Genomic DNA, 23,984 nt, shown 5'->3' on the forward strand with positions numbered 1-23,984 from the left:
GTTAACAGCTGATTTCTCAGCAGAAACTCTACAAGCCAGAAGGGAAGGCATGACATATTTAAAGTGATGAAAGGGAGGAACCTACAACCAAGATTCCTCTACCCAGCAAGGATCTCATTCAGATTCAATGGAGAAATCAAAAGCTTTACAGACAAGCAAAAGCTAAGAAAATTCAGCACCACCAAACCAGCTCTACAACAAATGCTAAAGGAACTTCTGTAAGTGGGAAACACAAGAGAAGAAAAGGACCTACAAAAACAAACCCAAAACAATTAAGAAAATGGTCATAGGAACATACATATCGATAATTACCTTAAACGTGAGTGGATTAAATGCTCCAACCAAAAGACACAGGCTCGCTGAATGGATACAAAAACAAGACCCATGTATATGCTGTCTACAAGAGACCCACTTCAGACCTAGGGGCACATACAGACTGAAAGTGAGAGGATGGAAAAAGATATTCCATGCAAATGGAAATCCAAAGAAAGCTGGAGTAGCAATACTCATATCAGATAAAATAGACTTTAAAATAAAGAATGTTACAAGAGACAAGGAAGGAAACTACATAATGATCAAGGGATCAATCCAAGAAGAAGATATAACAATTATAAATATATATGCACCCAAAATAGGACCACCTCAGTATGTAAAGCAACTGCTAACAGCTATAGAAAAGGACATCGACAGTTAACACAATAATAGTGGGGAACTTTAACACCTCACTTAACCCAATAGACAGATCATCTAAAGAGAAAATTAGTAAGGAAACAGAAGCTTTAAATGACACAATAGATCAGATAGATTTAATTGATATTTATAGGACATTCCATTCAAAAACAGCAGATTACACTTTCTTCTCAAGTGCGCACGGAACATTCTCCAGGATAGATCACCTCTTGGGTCACAAATCAAGCCTCAGTAAATTTAAGAAAATTGAAGTCATATCAAGCATCTTTTCCAACCACAACGCTATGAGATTAGAAATCAGTTACAGGGGAAAAAACTTTTAAAAAGCACAAACACATGGAGGTTAAACAGTACGTTACTAAATAACCAAGAGATCACTGAAGAAATCAAAGAGGAAATCAGAAAATACCTAGAGACAAATTACAATGAAAACACGACGATCCGAAACCTACAGGATGCAACAACAGCAGTTCTAAGAGGGAAGTTTATGGCAATACAAGCCTACCTCAAGAAACAAGAAACATCTCAAATAAACAATCTAACCTTACACCTAAAGGAACTAGAGAAAGAAGAACAAACAAAACCAAAGTTAGTAGAAGGAAAGAAATCATAAAGATCAGAGCAGAAATAAATGAAATAGAAACAAAGAAAACAATAGCAAAGCTCAATAAAACTAAAAGCTGGTTCTTTGAGAAGATAAACAAAATTGATAAACCTTTAGTCAGACTCATCAAGAAAAAGATGGAGAGGAATCAATAAAAGTAGAAATGAAAAAGGAGAAGTTACAATGGACACCGCAGAAATGCGAAGCATCCTAGGAGACTACCACAAGCAACTCTATGCCAATAAAATGGACAACCTGGAAGAAATGGACAAATTCTTAGAAAGGTATACCCTTCCAAGACTGAACCAGGAAGAACTAGAATATATGAACAGACCAATCACAAGTAGTGAAATTGAAACTGTGATTAAAAATCTTCCAACAAACAGAAGTCCAGGACCAGATGGCTTCACAGGTGAATTCTATCAAACATTTAGAGAAGAGCTAACACCCATCCTTCTCAAACTCTTCCAAAATATTGCAGAGGAAGGAACACTCCCAAACTCATTCTATGAGGCCACCATCACCCTGATACCAAAACCACACAAAGATACTACAAAAAAAGAAAATTACAGACCAGTACCTCTGATGAATATAGACGCAAAAATACTCAACAAAATACTAGCAAATAGAATCCAACAACACATTAAAAGGATCATACACCATGATCAAGTGGGATTATTCACAGGGATGCAAGGATTCTTCAATATACACAAATCAAACAATGTGACACGCCATATTAACAAATTGAAGAATAAAAACCACATGATCATCTCAATAGATGCAGAAAAATCTTTTGACAAAATTCAACACCAATTTATGATAAAAACTCTCCAGAAACTGAGCATAGAGGGAACCTACCTCAACATAATAAAGGCCATATACAACAAACCCACAGCAAACATCATTCTCAATGGGGAAATACTGAAAGCATTCCCTCTAAGATCAGGAACAAGACAAGGATGTCCACTCTCGCCACCATTAGGCAACATAGTTTTGGAAGTCCTAACCACGGCAATCAGGGAAGAAAAAGAAATAAAAGGAATAAAAATTGGAAAAGAAGAAGTAAAACTATCCCTGTTTGCAGATGACATGATACTATACATAGAGAATCCTAAAGATGTCACCAGAAAACTACTAGAGCTAATCAATGAATTTGTAAAGTTGCAGGATACAAAATTAATGCACAGAAATCTCTTGCATTCCTATACACTAATGATGAAAAATCTGAAAGAGAAATGAAGGAAACACTCCCATTTACCATTGCAACAAAAAGAATAAAATACCTAGGAATAAACCTACCAAGGGAGACAAAGACCTCTACTCAGAAAAGTATAAGACACTGATGAAAGAAATCAAAGATGACACAAACAGATGGCGAGATATACCATGTTCTTGGATTGGAAAAATCAATATTGTGGAAATGACTATACTACCCAAAGCAATCTACAGATTCAATGCAATCCCTATCAAATTACCAGTGGCATTTTTTACAGAACTAGAACAAAAAATCTTAAAATTTGTGTGGAGACACAAAAGACACCGAATAGCCAAAGCAGTCTTGAGGGAAAAAAACGGAGCTGGAGGAATCAGACTCCCTGACTTCAGACTATACTACAAAGCTACAGTAATAAAGACAATATGGTACTGGCACAAAAACAGAAATATAGATCAATGGAACAAGATAGAAAACCCAGAGATAAACCCATGCACCTATGGTCAACTAATCTATAACAAAGGAGGCAAGGCTATACAATGGAGAAAAGACAACCTCTTCAATAAGTGGTGCTGGGAAAACTGGACAGCTACATATAAAAGAATGAAATTAGAACCCTCCCTAACACCATACACAAAAATAAACTCAAAATGGATTAGAGACCTAAATGTAGGACCAGACACTATAAAACTCTTAGAAGAAAACATAGGAAGAACACTCTTTGACATAAATCACAGCAAGATCTGTTTTGATCCACCTCCTAGAGTAATGGAAATAAAAACAAAAATAAACAAATGGGACCTAATGAAACTTCAAAGCTTTTGCAAAGCAGAGGAAACTATAAACAAGACGAAAAGACAACCCTCAGAATGGGAGAAACTATTTGCAAATGAATCAACAGACAAAGGATTAATCTCCAAAATATATAAACAGCTCATTCAGCTCAATATTAGAAAAACAAACAACCCAATCAAAAAATGGGCAGAAGACTTAAATAGACATCTCTCCAAAGAAGACATACAGATGGCCAAGAATCACATGAAAAGCTGCTCAACATCACTAATTATTAGAGAAATGCAAATCAAAACTACAATGAGGTATCACCTCACACCAGTTAGAATGGGCATCATCAGAAAATCTACAAACAGTAAATGCTGGAGAGGGTGTGGAGAAAAGGGAACCCTCTTGCACTGTTGGTGGGAATATAAATTGATACAGCCACTATGGAGAACAGTATGAAGGTTCCTTAAAAAACTAAAAATAGAATTACCATATGACCCAGCAATCCTACTAGTGGGCATATACCTCCAGAAAACCATAATTCAAAAAGACATATGCACCCCAAATTTCATTGCAGCACTATTTACAATAGCCAGGTTATGGAAGCAACCTAAATGCCCATCGGTAGACAAATGTATAAAGAAGATGTGGTACATATATACAATGGAATATTACTCAGCCATAAAAGGGAATGAAATCGGGTCATTTGTAGAGACATGGATGAATCTAGAGACTGTCATACAGAGTGAAGTAAGTCAGAAAGAGAAAAACAAATATCATATATTAACGCATATATGTGGAACCTAGAAAAATGATACAGATGAACCGGTTTGCAGGGCAGAAATAGAGATACAGATGTAGAGAACAAACGTATGGACACCAACGGGGGAAAGTGGCGGGGGTAGTGGTGGTGGTTGGATGAATTGGGAAATTGGGTATGACATATATACACTAATATGTATAAAATAGATAACTAATAAGAACCTGCTGTCGAAAAATAAATAAAATTTAAAAAAATAAAAGATAAAAATTATTTGATCATCTCAATAGATGCAGAGAAAGCATTTGACAAAATTCAACATCTATTTATGATAAAAACTGTCAACATAGTACATATAAAGGGAACATACCTCAACATAATTAAGGCCATCTATGACAAGCCCACTGAATGATGAAAGGCTGAATGCATTTCCTCTAAGATCAGGAACAAGACAAGGATGCCCACTCTCACCACTTTTATTCAACATAGTCCTGAAAGTCCTAGCCAGAGCAATTAGGCAAGAAAGACAAAAGTCTCCAAAATAGAAATGAAGAAGTAAAACAGTCTTTATTTGCAGGTGATGTGATATTATATCATTATATATAGAAAAACTAAAGACTCCACTGAAACTGCTAGAACTAGTAAGCAGGTTCAGCAAAGTTGCAGGATACAAAACCAATACACAAAAAATCAATAGCATTTCTATATGTTAACAATGAACTACCAGAAAGAAAAATTAAGAAAACAATTCCATTTACAATTGCATCAGAAAGAATAAAATGCCTAGCAATAAATTTGACCAAGGAAGTGAAAGATCTGTACACCGAAGACAGTAAGACATTGATGAAAGAAATTGAAGAAGACACAGAAAAATGGAAATATAATCAGTGCTCATGGATTGGGATGATTAATATTGTTATAATGTCCATACTACCCAAAGTAATCTACAGATTCAGTGCAATCCCTATCAAAATTCCAGTGGCATTTTTCACAGAAATAGAAGAAACAATCCGAATAGTTGTATAAAAACCACAAAAGACCCTCAAATAGGCAACACAATATTGAGAAAGAAGAATAAAGCAGGAAGCATCATACTCCCTGGTTTCAAACTATATTACAAAGCTATAGTAATCAAAACAGTATGGTATTGGCATAAAAACAGACATGTAGATCAATAGAGAACAGAAAAGAGAGCCCAGAAATAAACCAATCTATATATGATCAGTTAATTTTTGACAAAAGAGCCAAGAATATACAATGGGGAAAGGACTCTCTTCAATAAATGGTGTTTGGAAAACTGAACAGCCAAACACTAAAGAAAAAAACTGGACTACACAAAACCATACACAAAAATTAACTCAAAATGGATCAAAGACTTGAACATAAGACCTGAAGCCATAAAACTCCTAGAAGAAAACATAGGCAGTAAGTTCCTTTACATCGGTCTTGGCAATTATGTTTTTGCATTTGACACCAAAAGCAAAGACCATGAAAGCAAAAAATCACAAGTGGGACTATATTAAACTAAAAAGCTTATGCACAGCAAAGAAAACTGTTAACAAAATGGAAAGGGAACCTACAGAATGGGAGAAAATATTTACAAATCCTATATCTGATAAGATGTTAATAACTAAAATATATAAAGAACTCAAACAACTCAGTAGCCAAAAAAAAACCCTAACAATCTAATTTTAAAAATGGGCAAAGGATCTAAATAGACATTTTACCAAAGAAGATGTACAGATGACCAACAGGTACATGGAAGGATGCTCACCATCACTAATCATCAGGGAAATGGAAATCAAAACCACAATGAGATATCACCTCACACATGTTAGAGTGGCTATTATCAAAAAAACAAGAAATAACAAGTCTTGGAGAGGATGTGGCGAAAGGGGATCTTTGTGTACTGTTGGTGGGAATGTAAATTGGTGCAGCCATTATGGAAAACTTTATGGAGGTTCCTCAAAAAATTAAAAATACGATCCAGCAATTCTGCTTCTGAGTATATATCTGAAAGAAATGATATCACTATCTTGAAAATACATTTGTTCCTCCCCCCCATGTTTGTGGCAACATTATTTACAATAGCCAAAACACGGAGATAACAAGAGTGTCCATCGATGTGTGAATGTATGATAAAGACAGTGTGATACATACAGTGGAGTATTTTCATCCATAAAAAAGAAGGAAATTCTACCATTTGTGACAACATGGATGGACCTTGAAAAAATACAAACTCATAGATACAGAGCAAGATTGGTGGTTGCCAGAGGTGGGGGGTGGAAGATGGGCAAAATGGATGAAGTGAGTCAGAAGGCACAAACTTTTCACTTACAAGATTAATAAGTTCTGGGGATGTAATGTACAGCATTATGACTGTAATTAACAATACTGTATTTTGTATTTGAAAGTTGCTAAGAAAGTAGATCTTAAAAGTTCTCATCACAAGAAAAAAATGTTGTAACTATGTGAGGTGATAGATGTTAGCTAAACTTATCGCAGTGATCATTTTGCAGCATATACATATATCAGATCGTTGTGTTGTACACCTAATACAATGGCAATTATATCTCAATAAAACTGGACATTCAAAAAATGTATGTTCATGTCTCATGGGGCATCTATAAACATGCACAACAAAAAAGAATTTGTATATTTTATGAGAAGCAAGAGTTGCCTAGGGGAAAATCTCAGACTAAAAGGATCCTAAAAGCCTGTTTATCTCATAGTACAGATTAAACACAATTCACTTGCAATAAAAGGTAGGAAATAGTACTGTGGCTCTATTAGCAATTGAAGAAAATCAATAATTTAGCATTATATAATAGTCTTGTAATAATATAGCAGAACTGAACAATGAGTGGAATGTGTTTTAAGCTGTACAAGAGGATCTATAAAGTAGTTGTTAAGGTACTTCTGGATTATAAGAACCATCGAGAATCAACAGTAGTGTGTAGTAATGGATAACACAAAAAGATTTCCTAACTGACCTAGAAAAATCCCTTCAGAGCTCATGCTTGCACAAACCTGACCTGCATTTGTGGGGACCGTCAAGCCCACAGGCGGATCTAATACACATTTAGCAAGCAGTGGGCAAAACACTTTTTAATGAGATCTACCTTTTCTTCTGCTACCTTTTGGTTAATTTTTAAAAATAGGAATATGTATTTGCAGGGGTTAAGAGTCAAGAGTCTTTTCTACATGCAGATCTTTATTCCTTTGGACTGGTCTCATGAAAATAGTCAAGGAGGTTGCCTGATACTAATATAAGGAATGTGTCATTGGTAAACATTGACAAAGGAGAGGTTGGATTAGTGCCCTGCTGAAACTTTGGACAGCCTTGATCCCTTAGGTCACAAGAGAAACAAATTTATAACTATCCCTTTATAAAATGAATTTGCTTATAGAATAAAAATGATAGCCAAGTAAATGTCTTTAGGATTTTTCCTTCATTGAACATCAACCCATAATTTACATAGAAATTTTGTCAGCTTAAATTGTTTATTAGTAAGCCTAGAGTATTCTTGGGATTATTTTTTACAAAAACTATTAAAAAGAATAATAAATTTACTCAAATTGTGCTGCTGAAGAAAGTCAGTTGGGGTGAACTGGCTCCCAAGAGCCACTTCAACTACCATTTCTCAGTAAGTGATTAGGAAACTTAGCAAATAGATAAGGTAAATACATTGAGTGACAAACTGAAAAGTCACTATTATTTTCAACAGCTATGAAAAAAGTATTTTCAGTACCCAGAGGAATCAGTGCCTCTATAAAATTGGTAATATAATTGAATATACCCCCAAATAAATTTATAAATGACTTTCTAAAATAAATCCTATTTATTAGGCTTTTTCATCATGAGGGTTTCATTACATGAAATTTTTCATTTGTTGATAGGCTGATTTATACATTCAACTGTTTATTGATTGCACTACAAGTGCTGTTTGTCCTGAAGGTATAGCACTTGGTGCTGAAGATGAAGATAGAAAAGCCCTTTGTTTGTGGAGCTTATTTTCTAAAGGAGAAAAACAAAAGTGAGCAAGTAAACAAATTTGTAATAATATTCCAGATAGTGGTAATTGCTGTGAGGATAAAGGAATGGAATGTTAGATGACATAAGTGGAGAGTGAGACTATTTTAGGTAAGATGTTTAGCGAAACCCTCCTGGGAGTGTGGAGACCACAATAATGAGAAAGAAACACTGATGTGAAAGTGTGCAAGGAAATCATTACAGGCAGAAACAGCAAGAGCAAAGGTCCTGAGGCAAGCAAGGAACTATTGATAGATTATGTTAGGGCCTTATAGAGCAACAGAGAGACTTTGGATTTTATTTTAAGTGTTACGGGAATCCAGTAAATAATTTGAAGCAAGGGAGTGATGTAATCATATTTTTAATGTAATTGTAACTGCTGTGTGAGCATAGATGATACGGGTAATAGGAGAAGCAGTAGAAGGGACTCAGCTCAGAGGCCAGTAGTGTCATCCACATATGCTTACAGTGTTGCAAGGGACAGGCTGATGGACCACTTGAAAATATATATTGGAGAACAGAGGCTTAGGACCTGCCAAAGGAATTAATAAAAAGGCCATGTTCCCAGATTCATGTCCAAACAGTTGACTTTTGAGTCATTTATTTTCCCAAAGTTAGATTTTCCTAAAATTCTCCCTTTGGACTAAGCGGCTAAGTGAGATTTCAGAAGTAGGAGAATGTACCACTAAACAAATTAATAACAGAAATCTGCCTTTCATGATCTAGATTCAAGGTATGTCTGGCTCGTTGAAAAAGAAATTTAATAGGCTGAGGTAGTTACTTTCTACGGACAGTGGTTCACAAAGCTTCGTGGTAGGCCTTGGGTGGCCTGACCTGGTCAGCCTCTCCTGCCTCCCTGCCTTTCACTCAATCCTGTCCAACCACGTCGTTCTTCCTACTCTACCCCAACGAGCCAAGCTCTTTCCTCTCCCAGCACCTTTGCATTGCCTATGCCTCTTCCTAGGAAGTTCTTTCATTAGTCTCAGTGCCAGGCCTCCAAGTTTTCCAGAGAACTGGAAGAAGTCCAGGGGCTTGGAAAATGAATATTGTTTCAAAAATATGATAAGAAAATTGCAAAACTAAAATTAATAAATTTAAATTAAATATCTACAAAACACAACATATGCCAACCCCATTAATTGCTAAATTTAAATATTCATGAAATTTGATGCTATGAGAAAAAATTTTTTATTTAGATTTTATTTTTTATTTAGTCAGATTCCTGAGTATGTTGAGAAATCATAGGCAAATGTATATTCCATGCATTACCAGTAGCCAAATAAAATTTAAAGACAAAATTATAAAATCCACTTGAAGGTTTTTGCAACAAAAAATACATATGTAATGTGAGACATGGGTGCATTTTAATATGTTTGCCATGATGTGTGATGGAGTTTCCAAAATTAAAAGTGTCAAAGACCTATAAAAGTCTTAAAATGGCCCTGCTTCAGTACTAAGTAAGTTAGTACATGCTATATGGCTGCACATAGTTGGAAGGATAAAGAAAAAGAGAATTTCAAAGATTCCTCATGTATCTTTCTCTCTCGCCTCACCTCTTCCCTCCAAGCTAAACATTTTCATTCAGGGCTCTCAGGCCTAACTACATGGGCCAGTGTGTTCCTTCCTGAAAGGAAGTGAGGTGCAAGAGGAAACAGGAAGGGGATGACAGAGATAACAGGATTGTGTTGAAAAGGCAAGCCCTAATTATAAGCAGTGTAAATATGGATTGGGTAAGTTCACTTCAACCAAAATTGGTTCTGGAGTTAGTATGGATGCAATGTAAGAATAACAGGAGGAAGGAGGTTCTGGATAGCCAAAAATCTGAAATGAGGTGAAGTTATTAACAGAGGCTGGAAACAGCTAAAGCTTCTCTGATTCCTCTCCTCCCGCCAGAAGAGGAGGGAAGTCTTGTTGGGTCCCTGACAACTTCACTACTCACACACCCACAGGTTCCTGGCGAGAGGCTGGCAGGCATTATGAGAGTTGAGAGGAGCTATTTTCCCCTGGGTCCTTGGTCTCCCCGCTCTCTGATAGTCTGTCCCCTTTCTGGCCCTCGGTCTCCCTCTCTTTCTCTGCTTCTCTTCGGGGGGCTGAAGCCCAGGCTGTGCTTCATGCTGACTCCCCCTCTGACTTTTAAGGGAAACGACTGTGGCAGACATTTCCCTTTTTCTGCCGCAGTTTACTTCCAGCTGCTGAACATTTCCTGAAACTGCTGTGAGGTGGACAAAAAGAAGATTCAGCTGAGACTCGACAGAAATCTTTGAAAGCATTACCTCATCAACAAATTTCTGTAAACTTTTTAAATTTCTATAAACGTTAAAACTAGATTTTTTTTGAAGTTATTGGAATTAGATGCTGGCATATAGGGTTTGGGAGAATTGAGCTAGTTTCACAGGAGACAAAGGTGGATGACTGGGGTACAGATGGACCTCTGGACTCCCAATAAAGGCGAGTCACCCGCCAGTCTCACGTAGCACCCATGTAGGTGCATGCAACCTGGTTAGAAAGAGAATGCAGTAGTCACAGCCACTGTGTACAACAGCCTGAATGTCTAACCTAGGTGACACATTCCCCCCATTCTATCTCCCGCGCAGAAAGTTATCTGATCCTTGAGAGAAAACTGCTACTAAGTGTCCAATTTTTTGCTGAGTTTTGTTTGCCAAGAGGCTGCTTTCTGTAAAAGCTGAAGAAACAGCAGCCAAGCAGCTCAATTTAAGCGTCATATAGCTTAAAGTAAAATGTTAGTCCTGACTTGAAGAACCATGTGTAAATTTCCAAACTGAGAAAATGGAAATGACACTGAAGAAGCTAAAGAATATAAACTATGTACTTTAAGTAGGAATGGTAACAATAAGCAAAATAAAGCAGATGCTAGGAACAAAAGTATAAAAGGAGCCTGAAATATATGCTGAAAAGCACATGCATTCCAAAATATCTTCTATTGCCAATTCAGCCTAACAAGTTAAATACAGAGTGGTTTAGTCACTTAGAAATCCATAAGGATTTTTAAAACGAAGTATTGAATAAATACATGACAAAATGCATTATATGTAGAAATTTCAAATTTGTTCAAAGCTATAGATTGAAGTAAGTAAAAAAGATTATCAGGGACTTCCCTGGTGGCACAGTGGTTAAGAATCTGCCTGCCAATGCAGGGGACACAAGTTTGAGCCCTGGTCTGGGAAGATCCCACATACAGCAGAGCAACTAAGCCTGTGCGCCACAACTACTGGCCCTGTGTTCTAGAGCCCATGAGTCACAACTACTGAGCCCGCAAGCCACAACTAGTGAAGCCCGCATGCCTAGAGTCTGTGCTCCGCAACAAGAGAAGCCACCACAGTGAGAAGCCCACGCACCGCAACGAAAGTAGACCCTGCTCACCACAACTAGAGAAAGCCTGTGTGTAGCATCGAAGACCCAACACAACCAAAAATAAATAAATTTATTTAAAAAAAAAAAAAAAGATTGTCATAAAATAAACTTGTATCTAGAAATTTCTTACATGGAGAATTACTCGAGTTGAGAAACTGGTGGGAAGAATGTAGTCAGGAAAACAAGGGGAAAATTAATAAATCAGACTGTCATATGAATACAATATGTTAACCCCGTATGTTTTACATACTCTTTCTCTAAACTCCTCATTGAAGTGATCAAGGCAATGTAACAGAGAAAATGCTGAACCATTTTTGGAATTTGAAACTTGAATGAGCTTCTGGAAGAAATGGGGTGTGGGAGGAAAGTTTGTTGATGAGAGTGGAGTGAGTGAAAGATGCATGGGGGGCCCAGATGTAAATCTGGGTGGAAGCCATAACCTGGGCCTCAGACGCCACTCGAGACCCCTGATGCTGCGCTCCAGAGCAGAGAAGGGGAGCACCCAGTGCCCCGCATGGCTCACACCCAACGCCCAGCCCTCAGGTGACTCTGTGACAGGATGGCTGCCCAAGGATTCTAAGCGAGGGGGAGAAGGAGAGTAGCAGGAAGGAAAACAGACATCAAGAGCCGTGTGGCTGACAGGTCTTGGTGCTCCAGCTGGGTGTCAGGCCTGAGCCTCTGAGGTGGGAGAGCCAAGTTCAGGACATTGGACCACCAGAGACCTCCAGGCCCCACGTAATATCAATTGTCAAAAGCTCTCCCAGAGACCCAGCTCCACCCAACGGCCAGCAAGCTCCAGTGCTGGACACCCCATGCCAAACAACTGGCAAGACAGGAACACAACCCCACCCATTAGCAGAGAGGCTGCCTAAAATCATACTAAGCTCACAGACACCCCAAAACACACCACCAGACACGGCCCTACCCACGAGAAAGACAAGATCCAGCCCCACCCACCACAATACAGGCACCAGTCCCCTCCACCAGGAAGCTTACACAAGCCACTGAAACAGCCTTATCCACTGGGGGCAGACACCAAAAACAACGGGAACTACGAACCTGCAACCTGGGAAAAGGAGACCCCAAACACAGTAAGTTAAGTAAAATGAGAAGACAGAGAAACACACAGCAGATGAAGGAGCAAGTTAAAACCCCACCAGACCAAACAAATGAAGAGGAAATAGGCAGTCTACCTGAAAAAGAATTCAGAGTAATGATAGTAAAGATGATCCAAAATCTTGGAAATAGAATGGAGAAAATACAAGAAACGTTTAACAAGGACCTAAAGAACTAAAGAGCAAACAAACAATGATGAACACAATAAATGAAATTAAAAATGAAATCAGTAGCAGAATAACTGAGGCAGAAGAACAGATAAGTGAACTGGAAGATAAAATAGTGGAAATAACTACCACAGAGCAGAATAAAGAAAAAAGAATGAAAAGAATTGAGGACAGTCTCAGAGACCTCTGGGACAACACTAAATGCACCAACATATTCACATTATAGGGGTCCAAGAAGAAGAGAAAAAGAAAGGGTCTGAGAAAATATTTGAAGAGTTTATAGTTGAAAACTTCCCTAACATGGGAATAGAAATAGTCAAGCAAGTCCAGGAAGCGCAGAGAGTCCCATACAGGAAAATCTAAGGAGAAACACGCCAAAACACATATTAATCAAACTATCAAAAATTAAATACAAACAAAAAATATTAAAAGCAGCAAGGGAAAAGCAACAAATAACATACAAGGGAATCCCCATAAGGTTAACAGCTGATCTTTCAGCAGAAACTCTGCAAGCCAGAAGGGAGTGACAGGACATATTTATAGTGATGAAAGGGAAAAACCTACAACCAAGATTACTCTATCCAGCAAGGATCTCATTCAGATTTGATGGAGAAATTAAAACCTTTACAGACAAGCAAAAGTTAAGAGAATTCAGCATCAGCAAACCAGCTTTACAACAAATGCTAAAGGAACTTCTGTAGCCAGGAAAGACAAGAGAAAGAAAAGACCTACAATGACAAACACAAAACAGTTAAAATGGTAATAGGAACATACATATCAATAATTACCTTAAATGCAAATGGATTAAATGCTCCCACCAAAAGACATAGATTGGCTGAATGGATACAAAAACAAGACGCGTATATATGCTGTCTACAAGAGACCCACTTCAGACCTAGGGACACATACAGACTGAAAGTGAGGAGATGGAAAAACATACTCCATGCAAATGGAAATCAAAAGAAAGCTGGAGTAGCAATTCTCATATCAGACAAAATAGACTTTAAAATAAAAACTATTACAAGAGACAAAGAAGGACACTGCGTAATCATCAAGGGATCTATCCAAGAAGAAGATAAAACAATTGTAAATATTTAGGCACCCAGTATAGGAGCACCTCAATACATAAGGCAAATGCTAACAGCCATAAAAGGGGAAATCGACAGTAACACAATAATAGTAGGGGCCTTTAACACCCCACTTTCACCAATGGACAGATCATCCAAAATGAAAATAAATAAGGAAACACAACCTTTAAATGATACATTAAACAAGGTGGACTTAATTGATATTTATAAGACATTCCATCCCAAAACAACAGAATACACTTTCTTCTTAAGTGCTCATGAAACATTCTCCAGGATAGATTGTATATTGGGTCACAAATCAAACCTTGGTAAATTTAAGAAAATTGAAATTGTATCAAGTATCTTTTCTGATGACAATGCTATGAGACTAGATATCAATTACAGGAAAAAGTCTGTAAAAAATACAAACACATGGAGGCTAAACAATATGCTACTAAATAACCAAGAGATCACTGAAGATATCAAAGAGGAAATCAAAAAATACCTAGAAACATATGACAAGAAAACACGACAGCCCAAAACCTATGGGATGCAGCAAAAGCAGTTCTAAGAGGGAAGTTTATAGCAATACAATCCTACCTCAAGAAACAAGAAACATCTCAAATAAACAACCTAACCTTACACCTAAGCAGTTAGAGAAAGAAGAACAAAAAAACCCCAAAGTTTGAAGAAGGAAAGAAATCATAAGCATCAGATCAGAAATAAATGAAAAAGAAATGAAGGAAACGATAGCAGAGATCAATAAAACTAAAAACTGGTTCTTTGAGAAGATAAACAAAATTGATAAACCATTAGCCAGACTCATCAAGATTTTTCTTGAGTCTTGGAGAACCCTCAAATCAATAGAATTAGACATGAAAAAGAAGTAACAACTGACACTGCAGAAATACAAAGGATCATGAGAGATTACTACAAGCAACTATATGCCAATAAATTGGACAACCTGCAAGAAATGGACAAATTCTTAGAAAAGCACAACCTTCCAAGACTGAACCAGGAAGAAATAGAAAATATAAACAGACCAATCACAAGCACTGAAATTGAGACTGTAATGTAAAATCTTCCAACAAACAAAAGCCCAGGACCAGATGGCTTCACAGGTGAATTCTATCAAACATTTAGAAAAGAGCTAACACCTATCCTTCTCAAACTCTTCCAAAATATAGCAGAGGGAGGAACACTCCCAAACTCATTCTACAAGGCCACCATCACCCTGATACCAAAACCACACAAAGATGTCACAAAGAAAGAAAACTACAGGCCAATATCACTGATGAACATAGATGCAAAAATCCTCAACAAAATACTTGCAAACAGAATCCAACAGCACATTAAAAGGATCATACACCATGATCAAGTGGGGTTTATTCCAGGAATGCAAGGATTCTTCAATATCCACAAATCAATCAATGTAATAAACCATATACAAATTGAGAGAGAAAAATCATATGATCATCTCAATAGATGCAGAAAAAGCTTTCAGCAAAATTCAACACCCATTTATGATTAAAAAAACCCTCCAGAAAGTAAGTATAGAGGGAACTTACCTCAACATAATAAAGGCCAAATATGACACACCCACAGCCAACATCGTTCTCAGTGGTGAAAAACTGAAACCATTTCCTCTAAGATCAGGAACAAGACAAGGTTGTCCACTCTCACCACGATTATTCAACATAGTTTTGGAAGTTTTAGCCACAGCAGTCAGAGAAGAAAAAGAAATAAAAGGAATACAAATCGGGAAAGAAGTAAGCTGTCACTGTTTGCAGATGACTTGATACTATACATAGAGAATCCTAAAGATGCTACCAGAAAACTATTAGAGCTAATCAATGAGTTTTGTAAAGTAGCAAGATACAAAATTAGTGCACAGAACTCTCTTGCATTCCTATACACTAATGATGAAAAATCTGAAAGAGAAATGAAGGAAACACTCCCATTTACTATTGCAACAAAAAGAATAAAATACCTAGGAATAAACCTACCTAAGGAGACAAAAGACCTGTATGCAGAAAACTATAAGACACTGATGAAAGAAATTAAAGATGATACAAACAGATGAAGAGATATACCATGTTCTTGGATTGGAAGAATCAACATTGTGAAAATGACTGTAACTACCCAAAGTAATATACAGATTCAGTGCAATCCCTATCAAACTACCAATGGCATTTTTCACAGAACGAGAACAAAATATTTCACAATTTGTATGGAAACCCAAAATACCCCAAATAGCCAAAGCAATCTGGAGAAAGAAAAACGGAGCTGGAGGAATCAGACTCCTGGACTTCAGACTATACTACAAAGCTACAGTAATCAAGGCAATATGGTACTGGCACAAAAACAGAAATATAGATCAATGGAACAGGTCAGAAAGCCCAGAGATAAACCCGTGCATATATGGTCACCTTATTTTTGATAAAGGAGGCAAGAATATACAATGGAGAAAAGACAGCCTCTTCAATAAGTGGTGCTGGGAAAACTGGACAACTACATGTCAAAGAATGAAATTAAAACACTCCCTAGCACCATACAAAGAAATAAACTCAAAATGGATTAAAGACCTAAATGTAAGGCCAGTCACTGTAAAACTCTTAGAGGAAAACATAGGCAGAACACTCTATGACATAAATCACAGCAAGATCCTTTTTGACCCACCTCCTAGAGAAATGGAAATACAACCAAAAATAAACAAATGGGACCTAATGAATCTTAAAAGCTTTTGCACAGCAAAGGAACCCATAAACAAGATGAAAAGACAACCCTCAGAATGGGAGAAAATATTTGCAAATGAAGCAACTGACAAAGGATTAATCTCCAATATTTACAAGCAGCTCATGCAGCTCAGTATCAAAAAAACAAACAACCCAATCCAAAAATGGGCTGAAGACCTAAATAGACATTTCTCCAAAGAAGATATACAGATTGCCAACAAACACATGAAAGGATGCTCTACATCACTAATCATTAGAGAAATGCAAATCAAAACTACCATGAGGTATCACCTCACACCAGTTAGAATGGCCATCATCAAAAAATCTACAAACAGTAAATGCTGGAGAGGGTGTGGAGAAAAGGGAACCCTCTTGCACTGTTGGTGAGAATGTAAATTGATACAGCCACTATGGAGAATAGTATGGAGGTTCCTTAGAAAACTAAAAATAGAACTACCATACGACCCAGCAATCCCACTACTGGGCATATACCCTGAGAAAACCATAATTCAAAAAGAGTCATGTACCACAATGTTCATTGCAGCACTATTTACAATAGCCAGGACATGGAAGCAACCTAAGTGTCCATCGACAGATGAGTGGATAAAGAAGATGTGGCACATATATACAATGGAATATTACTCAGCCATAAAAAGAAACGAAACTGAGTTATTTGTAGTGAGGTGGATGGACCTAGAGACTGTCATACAGAGTGAAGTAAGTCAGAAAGAGAAAAACAAATACCGTATGCCAACACATATATATGAAATCTAAAAAAAAAAAAAAATGGTTCTGATGAACCTAGGGGCAAGACAGGAATAAAGACGCAGATGTAGAGAATGGACTTGAGGACATGGGGAGGGGGAAGGGTAAACTGGGACGAAGTGAGCGAGTAGCATTGACATATATCCACTACCAAATGTAAAATAGATAGCTAGTGGGAAGAAGCCGCATAGCACAGGGAGGTCAGCCGGTGCTTTGTGCCCACCTGGAGGGGTGGGATAGGGAGGGTGGGAGGGAGACGCAAGAGGGAGGGGCTATGGGGATGTATGTATACATACAGCTGATTTTCTTTGTTATATGGCAGAAACTAACACAACATTTTAGATAATTATACTCCAATAAAGATCTTAAAAAAAAAATGTTGGGTGGACCCTCGCACCTGGCCCCACTAAACTCTTCAAGGCTGAAGCTGGTGCTAGAGACCAGTAACACAGGCGATGCATGAGGGATAGATGTCCACAGGAATATGAAAAGTCAGGGGTCTGCACACCCTGAATACCACAGAATGGTGAGCATAATGCAAAACCTGTTAGAATCACAGAGGGAGTATTACAACAACCGTAATCCAGAATGTGATGTTAATATTTTGTTTGAGTCCTTGATGGATGAAGCAAACAAAAAATAAGTGAGGACCTAGAGAAATGTATGAGAGGTAAATAACAAGGATGGTTTAATCGATAAAGAAAAAAAATTTTACCCTACAAATAAAAAATACAAATCCCTTTCATGTGTCCATTAGACATTTGCAAAAAATGATTATGAACTAGGCTCTGAGGCTGACTTAATAGATACCAGTAAAGCATGACACCAAAAGCAGGGCCCATTAAGGTCACATATTCCAGCACTTGAAATTTTAAACTTGTTTTTGTGGACAGGGGCGTGACCTCCCTGAAAACAAAACATGACAAGAAATTGGGAGGAGGGGGCTATTTGCAATGTATATGACAGTCTATTTATCCCAAATATGTGAAGAACTTCTACAAATAAGTAAGGAAAAGATAAATGCCAACTGTAAAAATGGGCAAAGTACATGAAAAGGCAACCCCAAAAAACTACAAATAGGCAATGAATAGTTAACATAAATAGCATGTTAACTTCTCTAGTAATCAAATAAATGTAGATTAAAAGACTGCATAGAGTAGCTGAAATGAAAAATATTGTGCATGTTCAGTGTTGATATGTGGTGAGAATCAGCAGCTCTGTCTGTCGTTGTTAATATTTTTGGTAAATGTAACTTTGTACAACCTTTTTGAAGGGCAACTTAGCAATAAGTGCTAACTTTTAAATTTTGCTTTGACCAAGTAAGTCTGCTTCTAGGAATTTATCCTAAGAAAATAATTGGACAAGTACACAAAGATATACAAGGATGCACATTATAGAAGCATTGTTTATAACAGTGAAAAATGGAAACAACCTCCAAAGATTTCCATAATTGGAGATAGGCTTTATTCATTGAAAATGACAGTGTCTTACCATATTTTTTGATCTGGAAAGACGGCAATGAAACAGTTTGTAGAAAGAAAAAAACAGGACTATTACAATTCTATAATTTTTTTAAAAGAAAGAAAAGTGAGTATGTGTGTGTATTTGTGTGTGTGTAAACATAAGAAAGTCTGGAAGTACCTACACTAAAATGTTAGCGGTGGTCATCTCTAGGAAGAATTGTGAATTTTTAGTTTTTAAAAATATGCTTCTATAATGTCAGATTTTTTTTCCAATAAGTGTAAAATTTATATAATCCACTAAAATCATGGTTATTTCTGTTTTGAGACATAATATTACAGAAATAACAAATGAGTTTAAATGTCACCTTTAATTCCACAGTATCAGCAAGTTTTTCTGTCAACTCTAGTAAACATTTTCTGATGATTACAAGAACAAAAGCCCCCAAAAAGGATGATGGAGAGGCTTAAATTCATTCACATGTCCTTCTGCAAATTAATATAACTTCCGAATAGTATCAGACTAAAAACAGCTTTGTGTTGGTCTTCTGCTTCTCTGAAAATGAGTTCTGCAGAGCTGTTCTATTCCATGGGGCTCTTGAAAATGATAGAATAATGCTTAGATTTCTAAGAAATGTAAATATTGGTGCATTGTCTTTTCTTGTGGCCCATGGGTAGTGACACTACAGCCACATTGTTTACTTACCAAACTATTCTGAAAGAGATGGATCAATTGTCAAAAATGGCTCAGTCGCTAGGTGATTTGGCTGTTTTACATGAATTTGCTTTTAAAGAACTTGGTGGCCTGAGTATTCTCCTGTTTAGTTTAGTTAGATGTATCTGCCTTTCATATAAAAGAGGCTTTTTTCTGGAGATGGGAATGAGGCTCTAGGGAAACACAGAAAGAACAATTTCTTTAAGTGAGGATAATCTCAAAACCTTGTCTGTGTTCATTACAGCATTTAAGTAACTGGTTTTGGAAAACTTGCCTTCTCTCCCATCGAGACACCTCACTCATGTGCTCATTTTATTTAACATTCTTTACATGCCTTTGATAGGCGTGACATAGTGGAAGGGACATCAAAGTAGAAATCAGAAGACCTGGTTGCTAGCTTTTTAGTAACTGTGTGACCCTGGAGGCCAACAGCTCAACCTCTCGGTTTTCCTTCTCTGTAATACAATGTTGAGGATCCCTGAGATCTCCCAAATGGTCTTGACTCAGAGGTCAAATGAAATAATCCAGCTGTTAGAAAAGCACGATGTCGTGCAGTAACACCAGGTGCTTCTTGAGGTGCACAAGGCTCTGAGTGCTGTGAGGGATGTAGAGATGAACAAGATGTGACCTCTCCCTGCAGAGAGGCTTCCAGCCTGGCCAGGAAAATAGATCCTCAGCAATACCGGAGATTAAGCAAGGAAGGGGGAGGCAAAGGACCTATACTCTGGACTAAGATACGACTAAGGAGGCTTGAGTTACATTATGGTGTCGTCCACTTACCAGTGTCATAACAGAGAGCCTACTAGCCTTCTTAGGGGTGGAAATGAAAAGGCACAGGGAGGTAAGCTTGTCCTAATGGAAAGTGTTATCCCTATTCTCTCATTAAATCTTGTAATTAGATGCAGGACTTTTTTTATTGTTCCTTTATTTTTGAGGCACTCTTGCAAATCAACGTGAAAAGAACTGAGCCTCCGATTCCCAAGGCATTCTCTCTCCGGAATTTCTCCCCAAAATGCTGATGTGGACTATTTTTTTCTGTTTCAGTGATTGCAACAGAGAAGTTCAGTTTCAGTTTTGCCTTTATAAATGTATCTTGACTTAGACAAGCAGCAAAGAGGAGCAGTTTTGTAAATTAAAGGATTGCAGTCTTTCAAGTTCTCTCCCCTAAAATTCCAGCTGTGTGTGAACATCAGAGTATTCAGGAGGAAAAAGTCAGACCTAATATCACTTGGCTTTCAGCCAGTCTTGAATAAATCATAAACAATCGAGTGAACTTGTTCTATGAATGGTCAAGATTTTAAGGCACAAAAAAAAAAAAAAAATTTTAAGGCACAGACGTCTGTGATCTTGGGTTATTTTGCTTCAGATTAAGACATCAGGAGAGGTATCCTGCAATACCATGAAGTATGGCAGGTGTATCAGAAATGCATTCAGCTCTAGGTTGTAACAAAAACAACCAGAAAAGACTGACCATTGCATAAGCAAAACTGAAGAGGCTTATTTGTCATTTGTAACAAGCAGTCCTAGGATTGGCAATCCAGGGCTGGTAAGCAGCTTAACAAGGCCATCAGGGACCCATGTTCTCTTCATCCTTCCACTCCACCATCTCAGCAAAGAGAGCTCCAACTGAATATTTGTTCATGGGCTGACTGCTGCCCCGTTAGGGGGGAAAGAAAACAGTAGGAGCAACAGGTAAAAGGGCATGCCAGCCAACTCCATCTGTCTCTTTTTTAAAAGCTTATATTAAAGCTGAGTATACCCACCTAGCATCTGTCACTTACGTCTCATTGGTGAGACTTATGATGGACGTGGACACCCCCCAGACCAATCACTGCAAGGTGACTGGGGAAGAGAGGGGCTGTGGATGGCAGCTGATCAGCCTACCCAACAATATCTGCCCACAGCTACCAGTGGAACAAACATTCATGCTAAATAAGAATTTTATTGGCACTGTTTAACTGTCCTCATTTAGCCTCTTAACTTGTCCTTTTACGTACTTTTTGTCTTGTTTCTTTCTTGGTGTCTTGGCACCTTTAAAAGCCGTTATCATCAGGGTGGCTCACAGAGCACACACTTCTCAGGTTTGAAAGCTTCCTCTCTCCAACCAAGTTCATGGTTAATCTGTTACTATGCAAAAGTTGGGTGCAGGCACTATTTACAAAACGTAGCACTTCTTTCTGAATCTGTGTAGAATTGCCAGGACACTAAACCATCTCAGAAGGGAGGAATTTAAAAGGAGCTGATTGTGAAAATAATCTTAAATTATTTCAGAAATGCTGGGGTGGAGAGACAATGTACATGACACGAGTGAGAAAGTTTTAGTGCCTCTGTGTGGCCTGTAGACCGTTCAGCCCACGTGCTTCCATGCACTCTGTGGTTTTTTACCAGATGCCCAGGGTATATGTGCCTTTAAAGTAAAAAGTTAAATGAACCCTAGTTGGCTGCCTCTGATTGCCTTTCTCATAAAGGGTAGTAGAAAGCATATTACCCTTGAAGCAAAAAGCGGCATTCATTTCTCACAGGGAGAAGCATTTGGGATTTTTTTGCCTGTTTTAAAGACTCTGGAATTTATATAGATGAGTTTGTGCCTATATAGCTTACTATTATTTTTGCTCTATGTTGATTTATTTTGTAATATTGCTAAAAACTCCATCCTACAGCTTCATATTTTCTAGATCACATCCTGTATGCCCTAACACATAGCAGCAATCATGGTTTTACATCTCTTAACATCGGAGCATCATTGAATAGTAACAGAAAGTTAATGATTTTAAATTAAGTATAAATGAAAATTATTCAAAACTACAGTGTTTCCTTCTCCATCTTAGAGTAATAGAAGGACAAAGAGATAGTGTATTGGTTGAGAGGTTTTGGAGTCAGGCAAAGCTGATTTCTCATTGAGTCTCTACCATTTACTGTCCCCATTTCCTTATTTGTTAACTAGAGGTAATTGTTCCTACTTCATAGAGTTATTGTAAGGATGTATTGTAATATGGGTATTGTGCTTAGCACTGTCTTAGGATATAGGCCTAACTCAGCAACTGGTGGGCATCTTTATAATAGCAACAAACAAGTTGTAGCACTGGATTTGTAAGCCTAGCAGTACTAAATAAGACTTTTCCCTTCATTTATGAATAGTACACTAAAGCAGAGATTGGGACTCTTACATTTTATTACACTATTTGTTGTTCAAGTGTTTAAAACTTAGTTAAACAGTAATTAGTCATTGTGTGGAAAAAGCTTCTTAAATTTTATAACCTTGAGCCCAAACCCATGATGATCTTCCATATGGACAAAATTCGCAAGTCAGAGTAGTAACTTCTTATTTTGCTGATTCAGCAAAGGGGAATTAGGAAAAAATATTAAATGCCTCAAAGATTTCATGGAGTATTGCATTATCTTCTTTGTCTACGGCAGCTAAGACCCCTTACCGTTGAACAGTGGTACTTGACCTGCTTCAGAATGGCAGTACCAAGTACTGTGGCAGACAAACCCCAATGTGGTTGGCCCTGGGAGTATTTACATTGACCCATATTAACTACAGTGAAACATGTCCATATTTTAATCTCCTCTGGTAGGTTATAAATTCCTTGAGCACTTTTCTCTGAAAAAGTAATTGTGCCTGCCTTCGAGCAGTTTATAATCACGTAGTACTCAATTGAGACGAGTAAAACATGGGAATTTTTGAGTTGAGGTACAACCATTAAAACTACATTATCATGTTTTCAGTATTTAATGGCTGAGTATTAAAGACTATTTGGAAAATAAGAAAAATGAGAAGTTTTAAATTGTCCCATTTCCTACCATCAAACACAGCAAACATTCTGGTGAATTTCCTTCATTCATCATTTTGTGGATTTTTTTAAAACTTACTTTTTCACATACACGTTAATTTGATTATATAACTTCATAAATATTTGAAATATGGACAATCTGTCATGACTATACCAATTTACTAAAGCATTCCATTTTCCCTATAGTTTGACATTTAAATGGTTGCCAATTACTACTGTGAGTAAACCTGCAATATTCATCATATTTTATAAAATTATTTTTTAATTTAGGACTGTTTCCTTAGGATAGGTTCCAAGAAATGAGTCAAAGAGTTTATACTTATGAGCAGTATATGAGTGAGTACCCATTTTCAAATATATTTGACAACTGTAGGTATTAACTTAAAAGAAAATATTACTTCCTTGATAGGCAGATTGTTTCAAATTGCCTTTTTTAAGATTTTTTTTTTTAAATAAATTTATTTATTTATTTTTGGCTGCACTGGGTCTTTGTTGCTGCGCGCGGGCTTTCTCTAGTTGCGGCGAGCAGGGGCTACTCTTCATTGTGGTGCGCAGGCTTCTCATTGCAGTGACTTCTCTTGTTGCGGAGCACGGGCTGTAGTCGTGTGTGGGCTCAGTAGTTGTGGCTCGTGGGCTCTATAGGGCAGACTAAGTAGTTGTGGCGCACAGGCTTAGTTGCTCCGTGGCATGTGGGGTCTTCCCGGACCAGGACT

General features: G+C 37.4%; 1 protein-coding gene across 3 annotated transcripts in view; it reads left to right on the forward strand.

Annotated features, from left to right (window-relative positions):
* The window catches only part of RELN (reelin), a 528,909-nt gene that overhangs the window by 381,091 nt on the left and 123,834 nt on the right, over positions 1–23,984 (forward strand). The gene's annotated exons all lie outside the window — the stretch shown is intronic.

This window comes from Balaenoptera physalus (assembly GCF_965194825.1).
Source record: "Balaenoptera physalus genome assembly, chromosome: 8".
In the NCBI taxonomy this organism is placed as follows: domain Eukaryota; kingdom Metazoa; phylum Chordata; class Mammalia; order Artiodactyla; family Balaenopteridae; genus Balaenoptera; species Balaenoptera physalus.